The sequence below is a fragment of the Mya arenaria genome, chromosome 4, assembly GCF_026914265.1.
Source record: "Mya arenaria isolate MELC-2E11 chromosome 4, ASM2691426v1".
NCBI classification, from domain to species: Eukaryota; Metazoa; Mollusca; class Bivalvia; order Myida; family Myidae; genus Mya; species Mya arenaria.
This window is the reverse complement of record NC_069125.1, coordinates 61,903,727-61,921,735: the sequence shown is the minus strand read 5'-3', so window position 1 is coordinate 61,921,735 and position 18,009 is coordinate 61,903,727. Positions and strand designations below refer to the sequence as shown.

Genomic DNA, 18,009 nt, shown 5'->3' with positions numbered 1-18,009 from the left:
CTTTTTAAATTTGCCAAACAAGAGCGAAAATGTTTCTTTTGATAATGGTCGACGTTATGATGATAGTTTGTCAGGTAGAGATTTGCCTAATAGGTATTTTGAGAAACAGTATGAGTTGCCTCCAAGGACTTTAGAGAATAACACTAGACAAATTGACAGAAACATCTATTATCCTTCTCATAATATGATGGGTATTAGCAGACCGTCTAAAGAAATTGAGCCTGATAAATTTGATGGGAAGGGTACAGAATGGCCTGATTATATTGTACATTTTGAAAGGGTTGCAAAGTGGAATAAATGGGAAATTCATCAAAAAGCTTGCATGCTGGCCATAAACTTGAGGGGGGAAGCCCAGAAACTTTTAAGTACCATCAGAGACGATAGATTAAATGATTATTAGTATATTAAAGCTAGACTGGAGCAAAGATTCTGTCCTAATGAAAGAGGTTTGGCCTATAGGTGTGAATTCAGGAATAGGAAACGAAATAGGAATGAATCCGTTTCAGATTTCGGGTTCGAAGTTAGAAGATTGGGGCAAAGGGCTTTTCCTTACATGGACCATAGATCTTTGGAAACGTGTTTAGTGGATCAATACATTAATGGATTGGAACATTTTGAATTACAAAAACAAGTACAATTTGGCCATCCAAAATCCTTAGATGAAGCAATAAGCTTAGCTACTGAGTATTGTGCGTTGTGTGGTTCACTGGACAAAATAAGGAAACCCACTGAGGTTCAGTCAGAACAAGTTTCATCACTTCGTTCTTCATCTCTAGGTCCATACTGTACACTAGTAGATATGCAAGAGGCCATGACCAATATTATAGATCAAAAGTTAGGACCATTGTTGGAAGAGAAATTAAAAGTTTTGGCAGACAGTAGGCAACAAAATAGGGGTGATTATTTTGATGGTAGGCAACAGAAGAGAAGTGATTATTTTGATAGTAGACAGCAGAATAGGGGTGATTATTTTGATGGTAGGCAACAGAATAGGGGTGATTATTTTGATAGTAGGCAACAGAATAGGGGTGATTATTTTGATAGTAGGCAACAGAATAGGGGAGATTATTTTGATGGTAGGCAACAGAATAGGGGTGATGGACAAATTCAAAGAGGTCGAGGCCGTGGTTATAACAGTTACAGACAAGATAGTTATAAGAATCAGAAACAAATTATTTGCTCAAATTGTGGGGAATACTCTCATGTCGAATCAAGATGTCCCAAATCAAGACATAATCAGGAAAACTAACAAGGACCAAGTTAGAGGCCGAAAACATGGTCCTTGTTGACAAAAGGCCAACAGAAAACGAGATATTAGAGAATATCGGGGTAATGGTAGACAGATTTGTTTCAAAAGCTAGCATAACATTGATGACACCTGAACCTAAAACTTATGTTGCATCAAAACCTGATATTGCTTATGTGCCTAGTGGTAAAGGGGGTGATATGGGAGGTTCTGAAATTTCCAGGATAGAGGAGACTACTAGGGAGCAAGTGGGAGAAGTGGATCCTGTTAAGGAAGGGGTCAAGGTCATAGAGGAATCTATTCATGTTAAGGAAGGGGACAGAAAGGTTCACTTGGGAATGGATTCAGTAAAATCATGTTGCTATGTGAGAGCTTCATTTGATCATTGTGTGAAAGGAAGTGTGCTAGTTGATACAGGAAGTAACGTTTCCCTTTTGAACAAATGTAGATATGATGCTTTGACAGACAAACCTCCATTAGAGCCTCCTGATAGGACATTAGTTGCAGCAAATGGGGATCAGATAGAACTTATAGGAAAATGTAGAATGACATTTCAGATTGAGCATATTTCTTTTGAGCATGAGTTTATAATAGCAAATTTGGCTGAATCATATGGGATTTTAGGTATGGATTTTCTTGAGGCTCAGAATGCTAGTGTTAAGATTGCTAAGAAAATGCTTAAAACCAAATTAGGCAAGGTTAAGTTGCATAAAGATCAATCTTCATTTTGTGCAAGAATTCATGCTGCAGAATCAGTTAAAATCCCTGCAAAATCAGAAATGTACATTCCTGCATATGTTAATGGCAACTGTGAAGCAAAGGTTGGCATACTTGAACCCACACATAGTCATGTTAAAGATGGTTTGTTCATTGCAAGGTCTTTGATTAGAAACGAAGAAAGTCATGTGATTCTTTCAGTCATAAACATGACTGATAATGCAGTTAGTTTGAAGAGTGACACTATTTTGGGTAGAGTTTGTGCAGTTGAGGCTGTCCAGAGAGAAATTGTGTCTGATAATTCTTGCAATGATTTAGAAAACACTTCATTGCCAGAACATTTGCAACCAGTTCTTGAGGGCATGTCACCAGATTTAAGCTCAGATCAATTACGAAAAGTTAAGCATTTACTTAAACAATATGAGGATGCTTTCTTAGGTCCAGATGGTAAATTAGGTCAAACTGAGATAGTTGAACATTTCATCAACACTGGGGATGCAAAGCCTGTACAATGTAAAACTAGAAGAGTGCCTATACATTTGCAAGATACAGTTGATAGAGAATTGGACAAGATGTTGGATAATGGTGTTATTGAGCCTTGTCATAGTCCATGGGCTTCGGGTATATGTCTAGTCAAGAAAAAGGATAACACTATTAGATTTTGTGTAGATTTGAGAGGTCTTAACTCTGTAACTGTTTTTGATGCATATCCCTTACCGAGAATAGATCAGACATTGGATCAGCTGTCAAATAGTTACTATTACCATAGCTTAGATCTAGCAAGTGGATACTGGCAATTAAAGTTAAACAAGTTTGATGCTCCAAAAACAGCCTTTAGAATTCCAGGAAGAGGGCAATTTATGTTCAAAGTTTGTCCAATGGGCCTCAAAAATGCTCCTGCGAGTTTTGAAAGAATGGTTGAACATATTTTAGCAGGATTGCACTATGAAAAATGTTTGGTGTACTTGGATGATGTTTGTATTTTGGGGAAAACTTTTGATGAGGCATTAGAGAATTTGAGACTTGTTTTGGAGAGATTTAAGATGGCAAATCTTAAATTAAAACCTAGTAAATGTAAACTTTTTAGAACAGAGCTTGTTTTTCTAGGCCATTTGGTGTCTAAAAAGGGAATTACATGTGATCCACAGAAAATAAGTGCTGTTAAAGATTGGCCATGTCCACAAAATAAGCAGGAAGTGAGGTCATTTATAGGAATTTGCGGGTACTATCGGAAGATGATTCCTGATTTTTCGGAAATTTCTCTTCCATTGACTAGGTTAACCAAGAAAAATTGCAAATTTAAATGGGGTGAGGCTGAACAAGTGGCATTTGAGCAATTAAAACAATGTCTGATAAATGCACCAATACTTGGGTACCCTGATGAGAAAGGAGGTGATTTTATACTAGATACAGATGCAAGTTTAGATACAATTTCTGGGGTATTATCACAAATGCAAAATGGGGAAGAGAGAGTTTTGGCTTATGGTAGTAAAACACTAAATGCTGCCCAGCAAAATTACTGTACCACAAAAAGAGAGTTATTAGCAGTGATTCATTTTGTGCAGATATATAAACACTATTTGTTGGGAAGGAAGTTCATTGTTAGGACAGATCACAAGAGCTTGTCATATTTGGGGAGTTTTAAGGAACCTGAAGGTCTCCTAGCAAGATGGATCAATATTCTTGGGGCATACGAATATGAAATCGTATACAGGGAAGGTTCAAAACACCAAAATGCGGATAGTCTAACTAGGATAGTAAAAAGGCCATGCACATTTGGCAAGTGTAGCGATTGTAGCAAAGGAAACCAAACATTTGACAAGAATAGATTAGAAAACTGTGGGGTGAATTTCACAAATATAATATCAGATATGGGGAAAGGGGATACAGACGTAAATGTAGATTTAACAGATAAATGCATGCCTAACTGGATAACAAATTGGTCAACTGATCAAATACATAAGCTACAAAGTTCAGACAAAGTCATTTCCGAAATTTTGCATTTAAAATCTGTTCATCAGGGTAAACCTGAAAGGTCGGAGTTGACTTTTCCCGAGCCGAATGTTGTCAAGCTGTGGCATTGCTGGGAGATGTTGGTTATCGAGAATTCTGTGTTGTATTACAGGCATGTTGAATCTTCCGGGAATTCTGTACTTGTTCTTGTTGCTCCACAGGAGATTAGAAACATTATTTTCACTGAATTACATTCACAAAGATATGCTGGGCACTTAGGAAGGGACAGAACTCTTGAAGCCATTAAGCGCCGCTTTTTCTGGCCGGGAATGAATGATGATGTTGCTCTGTGGATTAAACAATGTGATTTCTGTGCTCGTGGCAAGCCTGGCCCAGGGTTAGGGAAACATGAACTTTCACAAATTAAACCCACTCGAGTAATGCAGATTTTCGCACTTGACATAGTAGGTCCCTTAAAACAAAGCAAAAATGGGAACGAGTATATTCTGGTTTGTGGAGACTATTTTAGTAAATGGAAAATGGCTTTTGCAATGCCAAATCAGACTGCATTCACAGTAGCAGACATCTTGGTTACTCAGGTGTTCTTGTTATTTGGTTTTCCTTCTCAGATACACACTGATCAGGGCAGGAACTTTGAATCTAGGCTATTTTCCTCCTTGTGTGAACTCGTGGGCAGTGAAAAGACTCGAACGTGTGCTTACAATCCGAAGTCTGATGGCATGATTGAACGGTGTAACCGTACGGTGATTTCCATGTTGAAGATGTTTGTTAATGAAAATCAGGATGACTGGGATGATCATCTTCCCTATGTTATGGCTGCCTATCGTGCTACACAGCATAGCAGTACTGGTTGCACTCCGAACAAAGTCATGTTAGGCCGAGATATAGATCTGCCCATTGATGTAATGGTTGGTCCGCCACCTGGTGCCCCTGAAACAGAATGTATATCTGAATATGTGGAATGGGTAAAATTGGCAATTGGTAACGGTTATCAAATTGCTTATGAAAATCTAGGCATTTCGGCAAAGCGCCAGAAGAAATACTATGATAGGGGTTTAAAACCTCGAGAATTTGAAGCAGGTGATTGGGTGTGGAGATGGTATCCTCCCATTGCAAATCAGAAACTGGGATTGGGCTGGACAGGACCGTTTTTGGTAGTAGAAAAGTTGACATATCTCACTTACAAAATTCAATTGAGTCAGGACGGTGCCATTAAAGTCTGCCATGTTGATCACTTGAAGCAGTATATTGGTAAACCAAGAGTTAGTTGGCTGGATGTGTTGTCTGATGAATCACAAAATGATCATGACAACCCAGATTTGAATACTTTGCCACATGAATCATGTAATGATAGCGATAACCCAGGTTTGAATCCTATGTCACATGACCAGGGGTATGCAGTTCCAATTGTTCCCAGTTCTAGAAGGGCGAGGACTGTGATTCCTCGGAAGGTTATAGACTTGTAATCTGGAAAAAAAAGAGGAAAGTTCTGTTAAAATAAAAAGGATGTGTTCTATGTGTAAATAATGGGATAAAAAGAATATTTTGCATACATATTTATACATATATATGTGTTTGTGTGTAAAACATGTAAAGCATGTATAATAGTACACTATTAAACTTAAACAAATGCATCATTAAATAGTATATGTGCATTTTTGGTTTAATGTAATTTTTTGTTTTAAAATATGTGATGGTTACAATTTGTTTAAAACAAATATTATTAAACATATTATAATACCACTTTTGTGTATTTTGTGTATTTTTATTATTATATATATGTCAATATATATAACTTCAGTAAGAAATGGCGATGAGCGGTAAGCGGCAGGTTTTTCCGGCGAACGGAAATTATGCGTGTCCAGTTCCTGGCTGTAGCGAGAAGAAAGAATTTCCTTCGCTACCCCAATATACGAAACACTGGAACCGGATGCATCGGCCATTCTTGCAGGTGTTTATTTGTAAGATGTGCAACAAGAAGTTTAGTACTTCAACTGCTGCTAGAAAACACATCAGGAACACTTTATGTGAACATTTTGAAAAAGATCTCAAAATTAACCACCAATACATACCTCCAATGGGCGTTACGAAACCAATCCCTCCACCCAAAATGGTTGACGAACAGCCACTGAGACCCATCATGGACATTCCAATTGAAGAGGAGTTGGACTATAGTGACCTTGATTTTTCACTAGATTTATAATAGAGGAGTTGATATAAATGTGAGATTTATTTTGATGTATTTGTTAAATATGTATATATTTATACTGTATTGTTACAGAAATTGACAGTTACTTTACTGTTATGTTCGAATTCTGAAGTATTGCATCATATTACTTAAAATATACGTTTCTGTCACAATTTACGATAATTTTTATAATTAACGAAATTGTTTTTCTAAATTAACAGAGGAGGAATGTAATAGTCCGCTTAAATCATGCTTTTAATATATATTAAAGTAACTTACATTTCATATTTCTGTCATCATTTCATGTGGCTCCTAGCTTTACATATCTGTAGCTTTACATGTTCTTTAGTATTAGTTTCGTGTTCGATGATATTATTATGTCCCTTTCATGTTCTTATAAAATTATAAGATATTACATAGAAAATATATATTTATTGTTAAAACTTATGAATCATTTTATATTCATTATAATTATATTGTTTTGACAATGTTTATTTGTATGTATACTTAATACCCTATTAAATTGCAATCAGGGAGTTGAGCTAGTGAAGGGTCCCGAATCCTTGTATCACCATCTCGCTCCAAAGGACCAAAGAGGTTTAAAATCTCGCATTGGTTTAGTTATTACAGGTTGTAATTGATATTAAAGGGGGGTTGTAGCGAATGAATTAAAAACTTTAAAAGAGTTTTATCTAGTCTAGTTTTCCTTTTCCTAGAGATTCAAACACACTTCCGTCCACACCTCAAGCCCGAAGAGCCCGGTTACACCTTAAACTGATATTCTAGCCTCTAGGCATTCTGGTAGGTGACAAAATGTAATAAGAATTGTTATGAGCAATGTCATCGTTGAAGATTCAACAGTTGGATTTTAACCAAGTATACTAAAACAATGGCTCGTTGGTCTAGGGGTATGATTCTCGCTTATAGTGCGAGAGGTCCCGGGTTCGGACGAGCCCAAATATTTTACTTAATGGTGGTATTCACGAAAATATTAATCATAATATCTCAAATATAATTAAGATAATATCTTAATATACGCTTACCATAAGTAACATTTTACACCTTACAAAGATATAGTATCTCTCTTTTTTGTATTTATGAAAAAATGTTAGAAAAGTATTGCCATAAAATATTCATTTATTATTTACCTTGTATCAATATAAAGATTATCTTAAAAAGGTCATGGGTAGACCAATAGCTATCAAAGTTAAGCAACGGTGTTTATTTACAGGAAAACATCATTTAATACCATACTATCTCCAAATGTTACACAACCAATGCCATCGCTATGAGTTATGATTATACAACTTCATAATTGAACAGTGTTAAAAAGGAGTGTCACCGGCTCGTTGGTCTAGGGGTATGATTCTCGCTTCGGGTGCGTGTACTGGGTTCAAATCCCGGACGAGTCCATTCTATTAGAATCAATGCCACATTCTAACATTTAATTTAAAAAATTGTGCTACATAAACCATACTTTTTTTCCATATTCAAGTTAAGTGTTTGTTTCTTGTTTACAGTGTTTATATTTTTTGAAATTGTCCTTATTTCGTAAGCAACTACTGTTGATGTTCTCTTTTACGATCATGAAATTCTGGTATTATACCTTTGACCGTTGGTGTTCGCTTCTTAGCCCTTCTGTTTAGAAGTGGTTTGCTTTCCATTTTAACACAATAGAAAAAAAATGTATCAGTTTGACGCAGCCTTTAAGTATTGATTTACAATGACGGATAAGAAAAGAGTTCTGTATGTATCAAAACACAACATTACAAATGAAAAAGTTGAAGCTGAACAAATTAATGGCTCTAATGCAAATACAAAACAGTAAACTGAATCTATTAATTAAATCACTACAAGTTTTGAGAGAGTGGGAGAATGAAATTGCCGTTGTCGACATTGATCTTGATAATGCCCAGCGTTGAAGAGGAATTGCGAGATGAGTTTAAGACCAATTGCAATAACTCAAATACTGAACATTACTTATGTGTTAGAACTATCGATGCTTGTTATCTGGAAAGGTATGAATTTAGTGGAACTATTGTGTGATAATTATAATGAAAGTATCTAAGAAATATGTTGAAGCGTCGATTGGTCTGTGAATTCTGCAAACTATTAGTGCTATGCACTAACAGCCTGTTAGATTATTTTTGTGTCAATGGATATTGCAAGGAGTAAGCTGTGAACTATGCCTATTATAAAAGTGTCTTATTTCTTCTTTTTATACGAAATATTCATGCAACAAAACGTTTGCATAACTGCATTGTCTTTTTTAGCAGGATATAGTTCTTCAACTATTTTATCACGCACTACAAGTCGAATAAGGACGAATGCACTGGTTCCTAATTCCTTATTCAAACTAGAATAAGGAACAGAAACGGTAAATTTTCAATGTTTTTTACGAATGCTGTTATTACTGGTTTAAGGTTTACAACAGTAATAACATTATGATTAAGTCCGTGTATAAACAGGCCATTGATGACTGTAATAAGGGTTGTATTAACAGGGTTTCTAAGGTTAAAAAACTGTTAAATGATTATGGTTTTGCATATGTATTTAATAACCCAAATATTGTACATGTTAATATATTTATGAAGAAATTTAAATGTAGAATTATAGATACATTTAAACAAGAATGGCATGATTATATTAGTAACAGTTCTGTTTTGGATATGTGTTAAATTTTTAATAACAGTACAAATACAACTAATCTTACGACATATACAAAACACATGGAATAACATCCAGTACAAGGATATATTTATATATTCCTAGAAAAAGCATATATGTATTCAAACATAATCATTTCTTTCTTTGAAAGCTTTTAAACAATAAATAGCTAGTTTAACCAGAAGAGGTTTATCATCTGTTTGCAGTAAAGTAATAAATTTTTCCATACTAGGATGTCTTGAATAGTAATTTGGCAAATACCTTCTACGAATATCAGCATATAGTGGACATCTTAAAACGAAATGGTACTCGTCTTCTTTATCGTTAAGGTTGCAATAGGTACATTTTCTATCATGTCTTGCAATACCATTATGTCGGCCAACTTCAATATTTAACCTATGGGAAGATAGCCGTAATTGTGCAAGCACTTGTCTGTATTTGATATTGTCTAATAAAGAAATATAATTAGAAACTTGGTAATTACATTTAAATTCTTTATATATATTTAATGAACTACAGCTATCCATACCCACTCTCCATTCTGAGATATAAATATCTCGTAATCTATTTCTAAGCAGAGGTACAAATGCAGACATATTCACTGATTCGGGGAATAACCAAACATCATTAAAACCTGAGCGTTGTAATACATCTCGAACATTCGAGGCCCAATTTATGACAGCAGGATTTAGTTCTACTTCACTCACTTCCTTTAAAATGATAGTTCTTAAAATACAATTCTTAGATTTGCATGTAAAAAATTTAACAAAGTATTTTATGCATCGCATTTCAATATACAATGGGAACCGGCCCAGCTCGCTATATAGCGAAAGAGTATTTGTCGACCTTTTCACTTTGAGGATCCATTTACATAACCTTTTTTGCACTCTTTCCAAACATTCATACTTACCAAATCCCCATACCTCAGATCCATAATTAAGTATAGACATAACATATGCATTAAACAGATTAAAAAGAATATGGACAGGGGCGAGTGTATCTTTTATAACCGCAAATAGACTATTCATAGACCTTATAGCTTTGCCAGCTAAAGTTTTAGCTGCTTGAGCAAATGAGCCACCAGATGAGAAAACAACACCAAGATAATTGAAGGAATTTACGATTTCTACAACAACACCTTTATATTTCCATTCAACATTTTGCGACAATCTACCGCCTTTTCTAAATACAACTATTTTAGTTTTTTTCAACATTTACAGTGAGATTCCAGCGATCACAGTATGTTTGTAAGTGATCTAATGACGTCTGAAGGCCTTCTTTCGATTCTGACATTAACACAGCATCGTCTGCAAATAACAACAGAAAGATATTTATTTCATCCAGAGAGATCCCGGCATAAGTTCCTTGTTGCATATGTAACTCTATATCATTTAAAAACAGAGAGAAACAAATCGGGGAATTATTTCCCCTTGAAATAATCCGACATTACTATCAAAGAAATCAGACAATGTCCCAACATGTTTAACACAAAGCTTCACTTCCTCGTACATTGAGCGTAAAAGGGCCAGTAATTTACCATCGACGCCGGATTTTATTAGTTTATACCATAGCCTGCTCCTACTTATACTCTCATACGCCTTTTTAAAGTCCACAAAATAACAATACAACTTCTTTTTAGAGTTTAACTGTCTTTGGATCAATGATTGTAATATAAATATGGGATCTACTGTACTACAATTGTTCTTAAAACCAAATTGTGCATCCGTGAGAACATCGTACTCCATCACCCATTTCTTAATCCTCTCATTTAATATACCGGTGAACAACTTTGCAAAGCAACTGATCAGTGTAATCCCCCTGTAATTGTTAGGGTCCGAAAGATCTCCTTTCTTATATATGGGAATAATAGCCCCGTTAGCCCATATCGAATATCCGGTGACCATAGCATTGTTGAATCATATATACCAAAGCGATTGCTTAAATAGTTGGTTGTGACAATATGGGATTAAATTGCGGTTGTTCTTGTAAATGATCACACGACCCTATACTTTGATAGGTATTGGGCCACCCATTACTTTTTAAAGATGATCCTAATATCGATAGACGTAAAAACGTAAAGAAAATCAAATACAAAAAAGTCAATAAAATAAAAAAGGCATCATGTGTACTTCAATTGCAAATATCATTGAACCAACGATTGAAATTATGTCAATGTTATTATAATTATAGCGGCTTGTTGGACTAGGGATATGATTCTCACTTAGGGTGCGAGAGGTCCCGGGTTCAAATCCCGGACGAGCCCATGTTTAATACTCAATTGTGGCATTGATAAAAATATTAATAGTTATGTCTCAAACTTACTTAAAATAGTATCCTACTATATGCTCGTTATAAGTAACTATGTGCACTTGAGTATAATATATTATATCGTTTTCTTGTATTTTTAAAAAATATTATAGTAAAATTATTGTCATATAATTTTTAACTTGTATCGATATTATGATCATCTTGAAAAAGTAATGGGTGACCAGTAGCTATCAACGTGAAGCAATGTTGTGTATTTACAAGACAAAATATCATTTAATATCCTACAGTCTCCAGATGTTGCACAACCAATAAGCAATGTCATCGCTACGAGTTATGATTATACAACTTCATAATTGGACAGAATCGCAAAGGATTGTCACTGGCTCGTTGGTCTAGGGGTATGATTCTCGCTTCGGGTGCGAGAGGTCCCGGGTTCAAATCCCGGACGAGTCCATTCTTTTAGTAGCAAAAACACACTCTAACATTTAATTCTAACAAATTAGTTATCTTCGAAAAATAATGTTGCAAAACATGATGGCACATCAATCAGTAGTACGAACACCCCTCAGCCTTCTAGGCAACCGAATGTTTTAGAAACAGCAACAGACGCATTTGTTTCCTCTAAAAGACCAAATATAAAACACATGTGAGTACATTTACCAGTATTACTCCAATGTTTACTTTTTACTTGAAGAACTATAAATATTATACTAGTCAAAATACTTTTTTAGTTATCAGGTTCCTATTGCATTATCCTATTCTGATACACGCTGTACTAGTAGTTATGTATTTTAGTCGGTGGGTCGGTTTTAGTTTTACACCTCTACCGTGACTTTGAAATTAAAGTATCGGAAAGTAGTACATTATATCGGAAAGTAGTGTATTTGAGACTTTGTTATAGCAACTACCTCCCCCCCGTCTCCGACTTCCCCATCCCTCTCAACCCCCCCCCCCCCTTCTCCGACTTCCCCATCCCTCTCAACCCCCCCCCCCCCACATTCTCCGACTTCCCCATCCCTCTCATCCCCCCCTTCTCCGATTTCCCCATCCCTCTAAACACCCCCCCTTCTCCGACTTCCGCATCCCGCTCACCCCCCCCCCCCCTTCTCCGACTTCCCCATCCCTCTCAAACCCCCCACAACCACGATATACAACCCTCCATCACAATTAAGTATTAACTCCGCATAAAACACCTCACATACTCAATTGTATATAATTATGAAAATTATAGGGGTTTTCGGTTTTTAGGTTTTCCGGTAATTTCACAAACCGGTATTTTATATGTTTATCCTGTATCATCTCTTTGATCATTTCACTTTGCATTATTCAACACGAGTTTAGTATGATTCTCGGTCAGTCTTTCTCGGAATGAATTATATCCCTTGTACATATTCTTGAATATCTGTATTTGGTATTATTTTCACCCAGATATGGGTTTTTTCGGATTTTTTGTAAAACTATTTTTTGACAAATAATTTTACTATCTGCGCAATGCTTTTCATAGCATTTCTGGCATTTTAATGCAATATCGCTTTTACATTCAACGTGTGTTTTTGTTCCCTCAATCTTAACTAATTCGCCTATGCCTGTGGATATGCAACCTTGACCTTGGACAATGCGTAACACTCTATCAGACGCGAAGGCGTCAAGACGGTGACAAATCCTCCATGCAGCCAATGGGCGCGAGCAGACGGAAATAAACTCTAAAAATCAACTGCCTATGCAAACAAATTGTCACGTGATAAACAGGGTTATATGCATTTTTAATGAGTTAGCAGAAAATGCTCATCATGTGATGGCCATAGCAATGAACCGAAGTGTTGAATTTTCGCATTCAGCTTGCTGATTGTATTGACATTCTGAGCATGTTGCTGTTTGTTTTTAAATAAACCATTTGAATTAAAAAAAAACATTTTTATATCGTACTAAGCAGTATGATACATTGCAACTGGTAAGGTATTGCGAAATCAATTTAATTTATTGTCTAAGAAATAAATTTATTTATTATACTTTCAGGGGACATAACTCATTACGTAGTAAATTATTAGTACCGAGTTTACAATTTTGATAGTATTATTTAACCATCTCATCTTGCGGATAACACAACGCAATAAGTTCACAGATAACTTATGCCAACCTGAATTACGCAGTATTGGGGCCTATTGTTCTATAACTCTATTGTAGAGTTCGGCTATTGGGGCCTATTGTTCTATAACTCTATTGTAGAGTTCGGCTATTGGGGCCTATTGTTCTATAACTCTATTGTAGAGTTCGGCTATTGGGGCCTATTGTTCTATAACTCTATTGTGGAGTATGGCTATTGGGGCCTATTGTTATATAACTCTATTGTGGAGTATGGCTATTGGGGCCTATTGTTATATAACTCCATTTTGGAGTATGGCTATTGGGGCCTATTGTTATATAACTCTATTGCAGAGATCGGCTATCGGGGCCAATTGTTCTATAACTCTATTGTAGAGTTCGGCTATTGGGGCCAATTGTTCTATAACTCTATTGTAGAGTTCGGCTATTGGGGCCTATTGTTATATAACTCCATTTTGGAGTTTGGCTATTGGGGCCTATTGTTCTATAACTCTATTGTAGAGTTCGGCTATTGGGGCCTATTGTTATATAACTCTATTGTAGAGTTCGGCTATTGGGGCCTTTTGTTATATAACTCTATTGTAGAGTTCGGCTATTGGGGCCTTTTGTTATATAACTCTATTGTAGAGTTCGGCTATTGGGGCCTTTTGTTATATAACTCTATTGCAGAGTTCGGCTATTGGGGCCTTTTGTTATATAACTCTATTGCAGAGTTCGGCTATTGGGGCCTTTTGTTCTATAACTCTATTGCAGAGTTCGGCTATTGGGGCCTATTGTTCTATAACTCTATTGCAGAGATCGGCTATTGGGGCCTTTTGTTCTATAACTCTATTATAGAGTTTGGCTATTGGGGCCTATTGTTCTATAACTCTATTGTAGAGTTCGGCTATTGGGGCCTATTGTTCTATAACTATTGTAGAGTTCGGCTATTGGGGCCAATTGTTCTATAACTCTATTGTAGAGTTCGGCTATTGGGGCCTATTGTTCTATAACTATTGTAGAGTTCGGCTGTTGGGGCCAATTGTTCTATAACTCTATTGCAGAGTTCGGCTATTGGGGCCTTTTGTTATATAACTCTATTGTAGAGTTCGGCTATTGGGGCCTTTTGTTCTATAACTCTATTATAGAGTTTGGCTATTGGAGCCTATTGTTCTATAACTTTATTGTAGAGTTCGGCTATTGGGGCCTATTGTTCTATAACTATTGTAGAGTTCGGCTATTGGGGCCAATTGTTCTATAACTCTATTGTAGAGTTCGTCTATTGGGGCCTATTGTTCTTTAACTATATTGTAGAGTTCGGCTATTGGGGCCTATTGTTGTTTTACTCTTTGGTGGAGTACAGCTATTCGGGGCCTTTCGTTATTTTACTCTATTGTGGAGTATGGCTATTAGAGCCTATTGTTTTATAACTGTATTGTAAAATGACTTGTGGGGTCGTTTGTTGTTTTCCTCAATTGGGGAGTTTTGCTACTGGGACATATTATTATTATAAATTACTCTATTGTTGAGTGACCTTTTGGAGCATATTGTTATATTACTCTATTGTAGACTGCGGCTATTGGAGCCTTTGGTTATATTTCTCTTTTGTGGAATGTGTGTATTTGCCGATAGTTGTTTAACTTCTGTGGAGTAGAGCTATTTGGGCTTTTTTGTTGTATTACTCTTTGGTGGGCTACAGCTATTGACACCTAATTTTAGATTACCTCGATTGTGGAGTGCGGCTTTTGGGGCCGATTAGTTTTTTCCTGTTTTGTTGAGTAAAGCTATTGGGGTATTACTCTATTGCTAAGTACGGCTATAAGGACCTATTGTGATATTGCTCTATTGTGGTGTGTAGCTATTAAGATCGATTGTTGCTTTTCACTCTATTGTCGAGTCCAGCTATTGGAACATATCGTTGCATAACTCTATTACAGAGTACGGCTATTGGACCCTATCACGGTATTACTCTATTAATGAGTATTGAATTTCGAGCTCATTTTTGTTCAGTCTATTGTGTATTTCAGTCTTTTGGAGGCTGATTGTGGTACAACTCTAAATTGTAGAGTTCGGCCCTGGAGCCTATTGCTGTTTGACTATGTGGCTGAATACGGCTATTGGGGTCCATGGTGGTATTACTCTATTGTGGAATAGGCTATTGGAGCCTGTTGTTGTATTACTCTATTGCAGAGTACCGCTACAGGATCCAGTTACGGTATTCCGTTATTCTAGAGTATGGCTTTTGGGAACCTATTGTTGTATTTTTTTATTTTTTTTTGCATTACTCTATTGTGGAGTTCGGCTTTTGGGGCCGATTTTGTAATAACCTTTTGCAACCTATTCTTGTTATACACTTATATAAATGTGGAGTATGGCTATTTAGGCCATTTTGTTGTATTTCTGATGTAGAGTACAGATGTTCGAGTCTATTGTTGTATTAGCCTATTGTAAAGTACAGCTGTAGGCGCCTATTGTTTTGTTGCTCTATAGTAGAGTACAGCTGTTGAAGTCTGTTGTTGTATTACTCTATTGTAAAAGTGCAGCTATCGGGAGCCTGTTGTTGTATTGCTCTGTTGTAGAGTGCAACGGTTGGAGCCTGCTGTTGTATTGCTCTATTGTGAGGTACAGCTATTGGGAGCCTGTTGTTGTGTTGCTCTGTAGTAGAGTACAGCTGTTGGAGCCTAATGTTGTTTTACTCTGTTGTAGAGTGCAACAGTTGGGGCCTGTTGTTGTATTACTCTATTGTAAGGTACGGCTATTGGGAGCCTATTGTTGTATTGCTCTGTAGTACAGTACAGCTGTTGGAGCCTATTGTTGTATTACTTTTTGGTAAAGTGCAGCTGTAGGAGCCTTTGTTGTATAACTCTATTGAAAAGTACAACTGATTCAGCCTGTTGTGGTATTCCTGTGGTTAGAGTCCCACTGTTGAAGCCTTTTGTTGTATTCCTCTGTTGAAGAGTACAATTGTTAGAGCCTATTGTTGATTTACTCTATTTGGGAGTACAGCTGTTGGAGCCTATTGTTTTATTCCTCTGTTAGAGCCTTTTGTTATATTCCTATGTGATATAGTCAGCGGTTGGTGCCCATTTTGGTGTTACTCTGTTGTACAGAACACCGAGTGGAGCCTGTTGTTATACAACGCATTTGTTGAGTTCCGCCTTTGGAGCCTATGAATGTATTACGCTGTTGTGGGGTACAACTGTTTGGGCTATTGTTAAATGACTCTTTTGTCGAGTACAGCTGTAGATGCCTTTTGTGGTATTTCTCTGTTGTAGAGTGCAGCTATTGAAGCCTGTTCTTGTATTTCTGTGTTGTAGAATACAGTTGTTGGAGCATAGTGTTGTATTACTCTATTGTAGAGTACAACTGTGGGAGCCTGTGGTTATCCTTTATGGCTATTTCTATTCAGAGGCTGGAGTCGTGGGCCTGGTACATAGATTAGAGACTGGAGTTGTGGGCTCTTTCTCTCTTTTGTGTGCTTTTTCTTTTCAGAGACTGGAGTCGTGGGACTGATACATAGATAAGAGACTGGAGTTGTGGGCTCTTTCTCTATTTTATGTGCTATCTCTTTTCAGAGACTGGTGTTATAGGCCTGGTACGTGGATTTAGAGACTGGAGTTGTGGGCTCTTTCTCTCTTTTATGTGCTATTTCTATTCAGAGACTGGAGTTGTAGGCCTGGTACATGGATTAGAGACTGGAGTTGTAGGCCTGGTACATGGTTTAGAGACTGGTGTTGTAGGCCTGGTACATGGATTAGAGACTGGAGTTGTGGGCCTGGTACATGGATAAGAGACTGGAGTTGTAGGTCTAGTACATGGATTAGAGACTGGAGTTGTGTGCCTGGTACATGGATTAGAGACTGGAGTTGTGGGCCTGTTACATGGATAAGAGACTGGAGTTGTAGGCCTGACACATGGATTAGAGACTGGAGTTGTGGGCCTGGTACATGGATTAGAGACTGGAGTTGTGGGCTCTTTCTCTCTTTCATATGCTATTGCTATTCAGAGACTGGATGTGTAGGCCTGGTACATGGATTAGAGACTGGAGTTGTGGGCTTCTTCTCTATCGTCAATGATTGATGTCAATTTTAATTTACTAGTCACTGATTGTTTCTACATCATGTCCACATTGTCACTCTCTTATAGCGATGGAGTTGAGGTTGGGGTTTCTAATGGCGTTTTATTTACCTCCAACTATGTTTCGGCCATGTATATTGTTCGTTTGTAACGATATAAGTCATTTTATGTGAATAAATGACATTTTTCAATTTCCATCCTGGTTTGTCAATTACTCGAAACAAATGAACTCAACTAATACTTTTAAGAGAGTACTCATAAAATTTAATTTATTGCCTAAGAAATAAATTTATTTATTATACTTTCAGGGGACATAACTCATTACGTAGTAAATTATTAGTACCGAGTTTACAATTTTGATAGTATTATTTAACCATCTCATCTTGCGGATAACACAACGCAATAAGTTCACAGATAACTTATGCCAACCTGAATTACGCAGTATTTTCATAAGCTTTTTATCCCACCCTACCTCACCCAATCTATAGGCCAGTGCGTTTTACTTAATATACCTAATAAGGTCCTTTCCATTTTCGCTTAAACACCATGCCTGTTTGTGTTGATATTCTTTTTCTATTATCTTTTTACTTTTTGCTATAATGTTATCTGACATTTGCTATACTGTTATCTAACCATTTGTCTTACATAATGCATTCTGTATTAGTTGATATGTTTTATTGGAGGGCGTTTTATTTACCTCCAACTTTGTTTCGGCCATGTATATTGTTCGTTTGTAACGATATACGTCATTTAATGTGAATAAATGACATTTTTCAATTTCCATCCTGGT

General features: G+C 36.6%; 1 non-coding gene across 1 annotated transcript; it reads left to right on the top strand.

Moving 5' to 3' along the window:
- Positions 1 to 11,441: 11,441 nt before the first annotated feature.
- Positions 11,442 to 11,513, top strand: Trnap-cgg (transfer RNA proline (anticodon CGG)). The gene has a single exon. It is a non-coding gene; the product is annotated as a tRNA-Pro (tRNA).
- Positions 11,514 to 18,009: the final 6,496 nt, after the last annotated feature.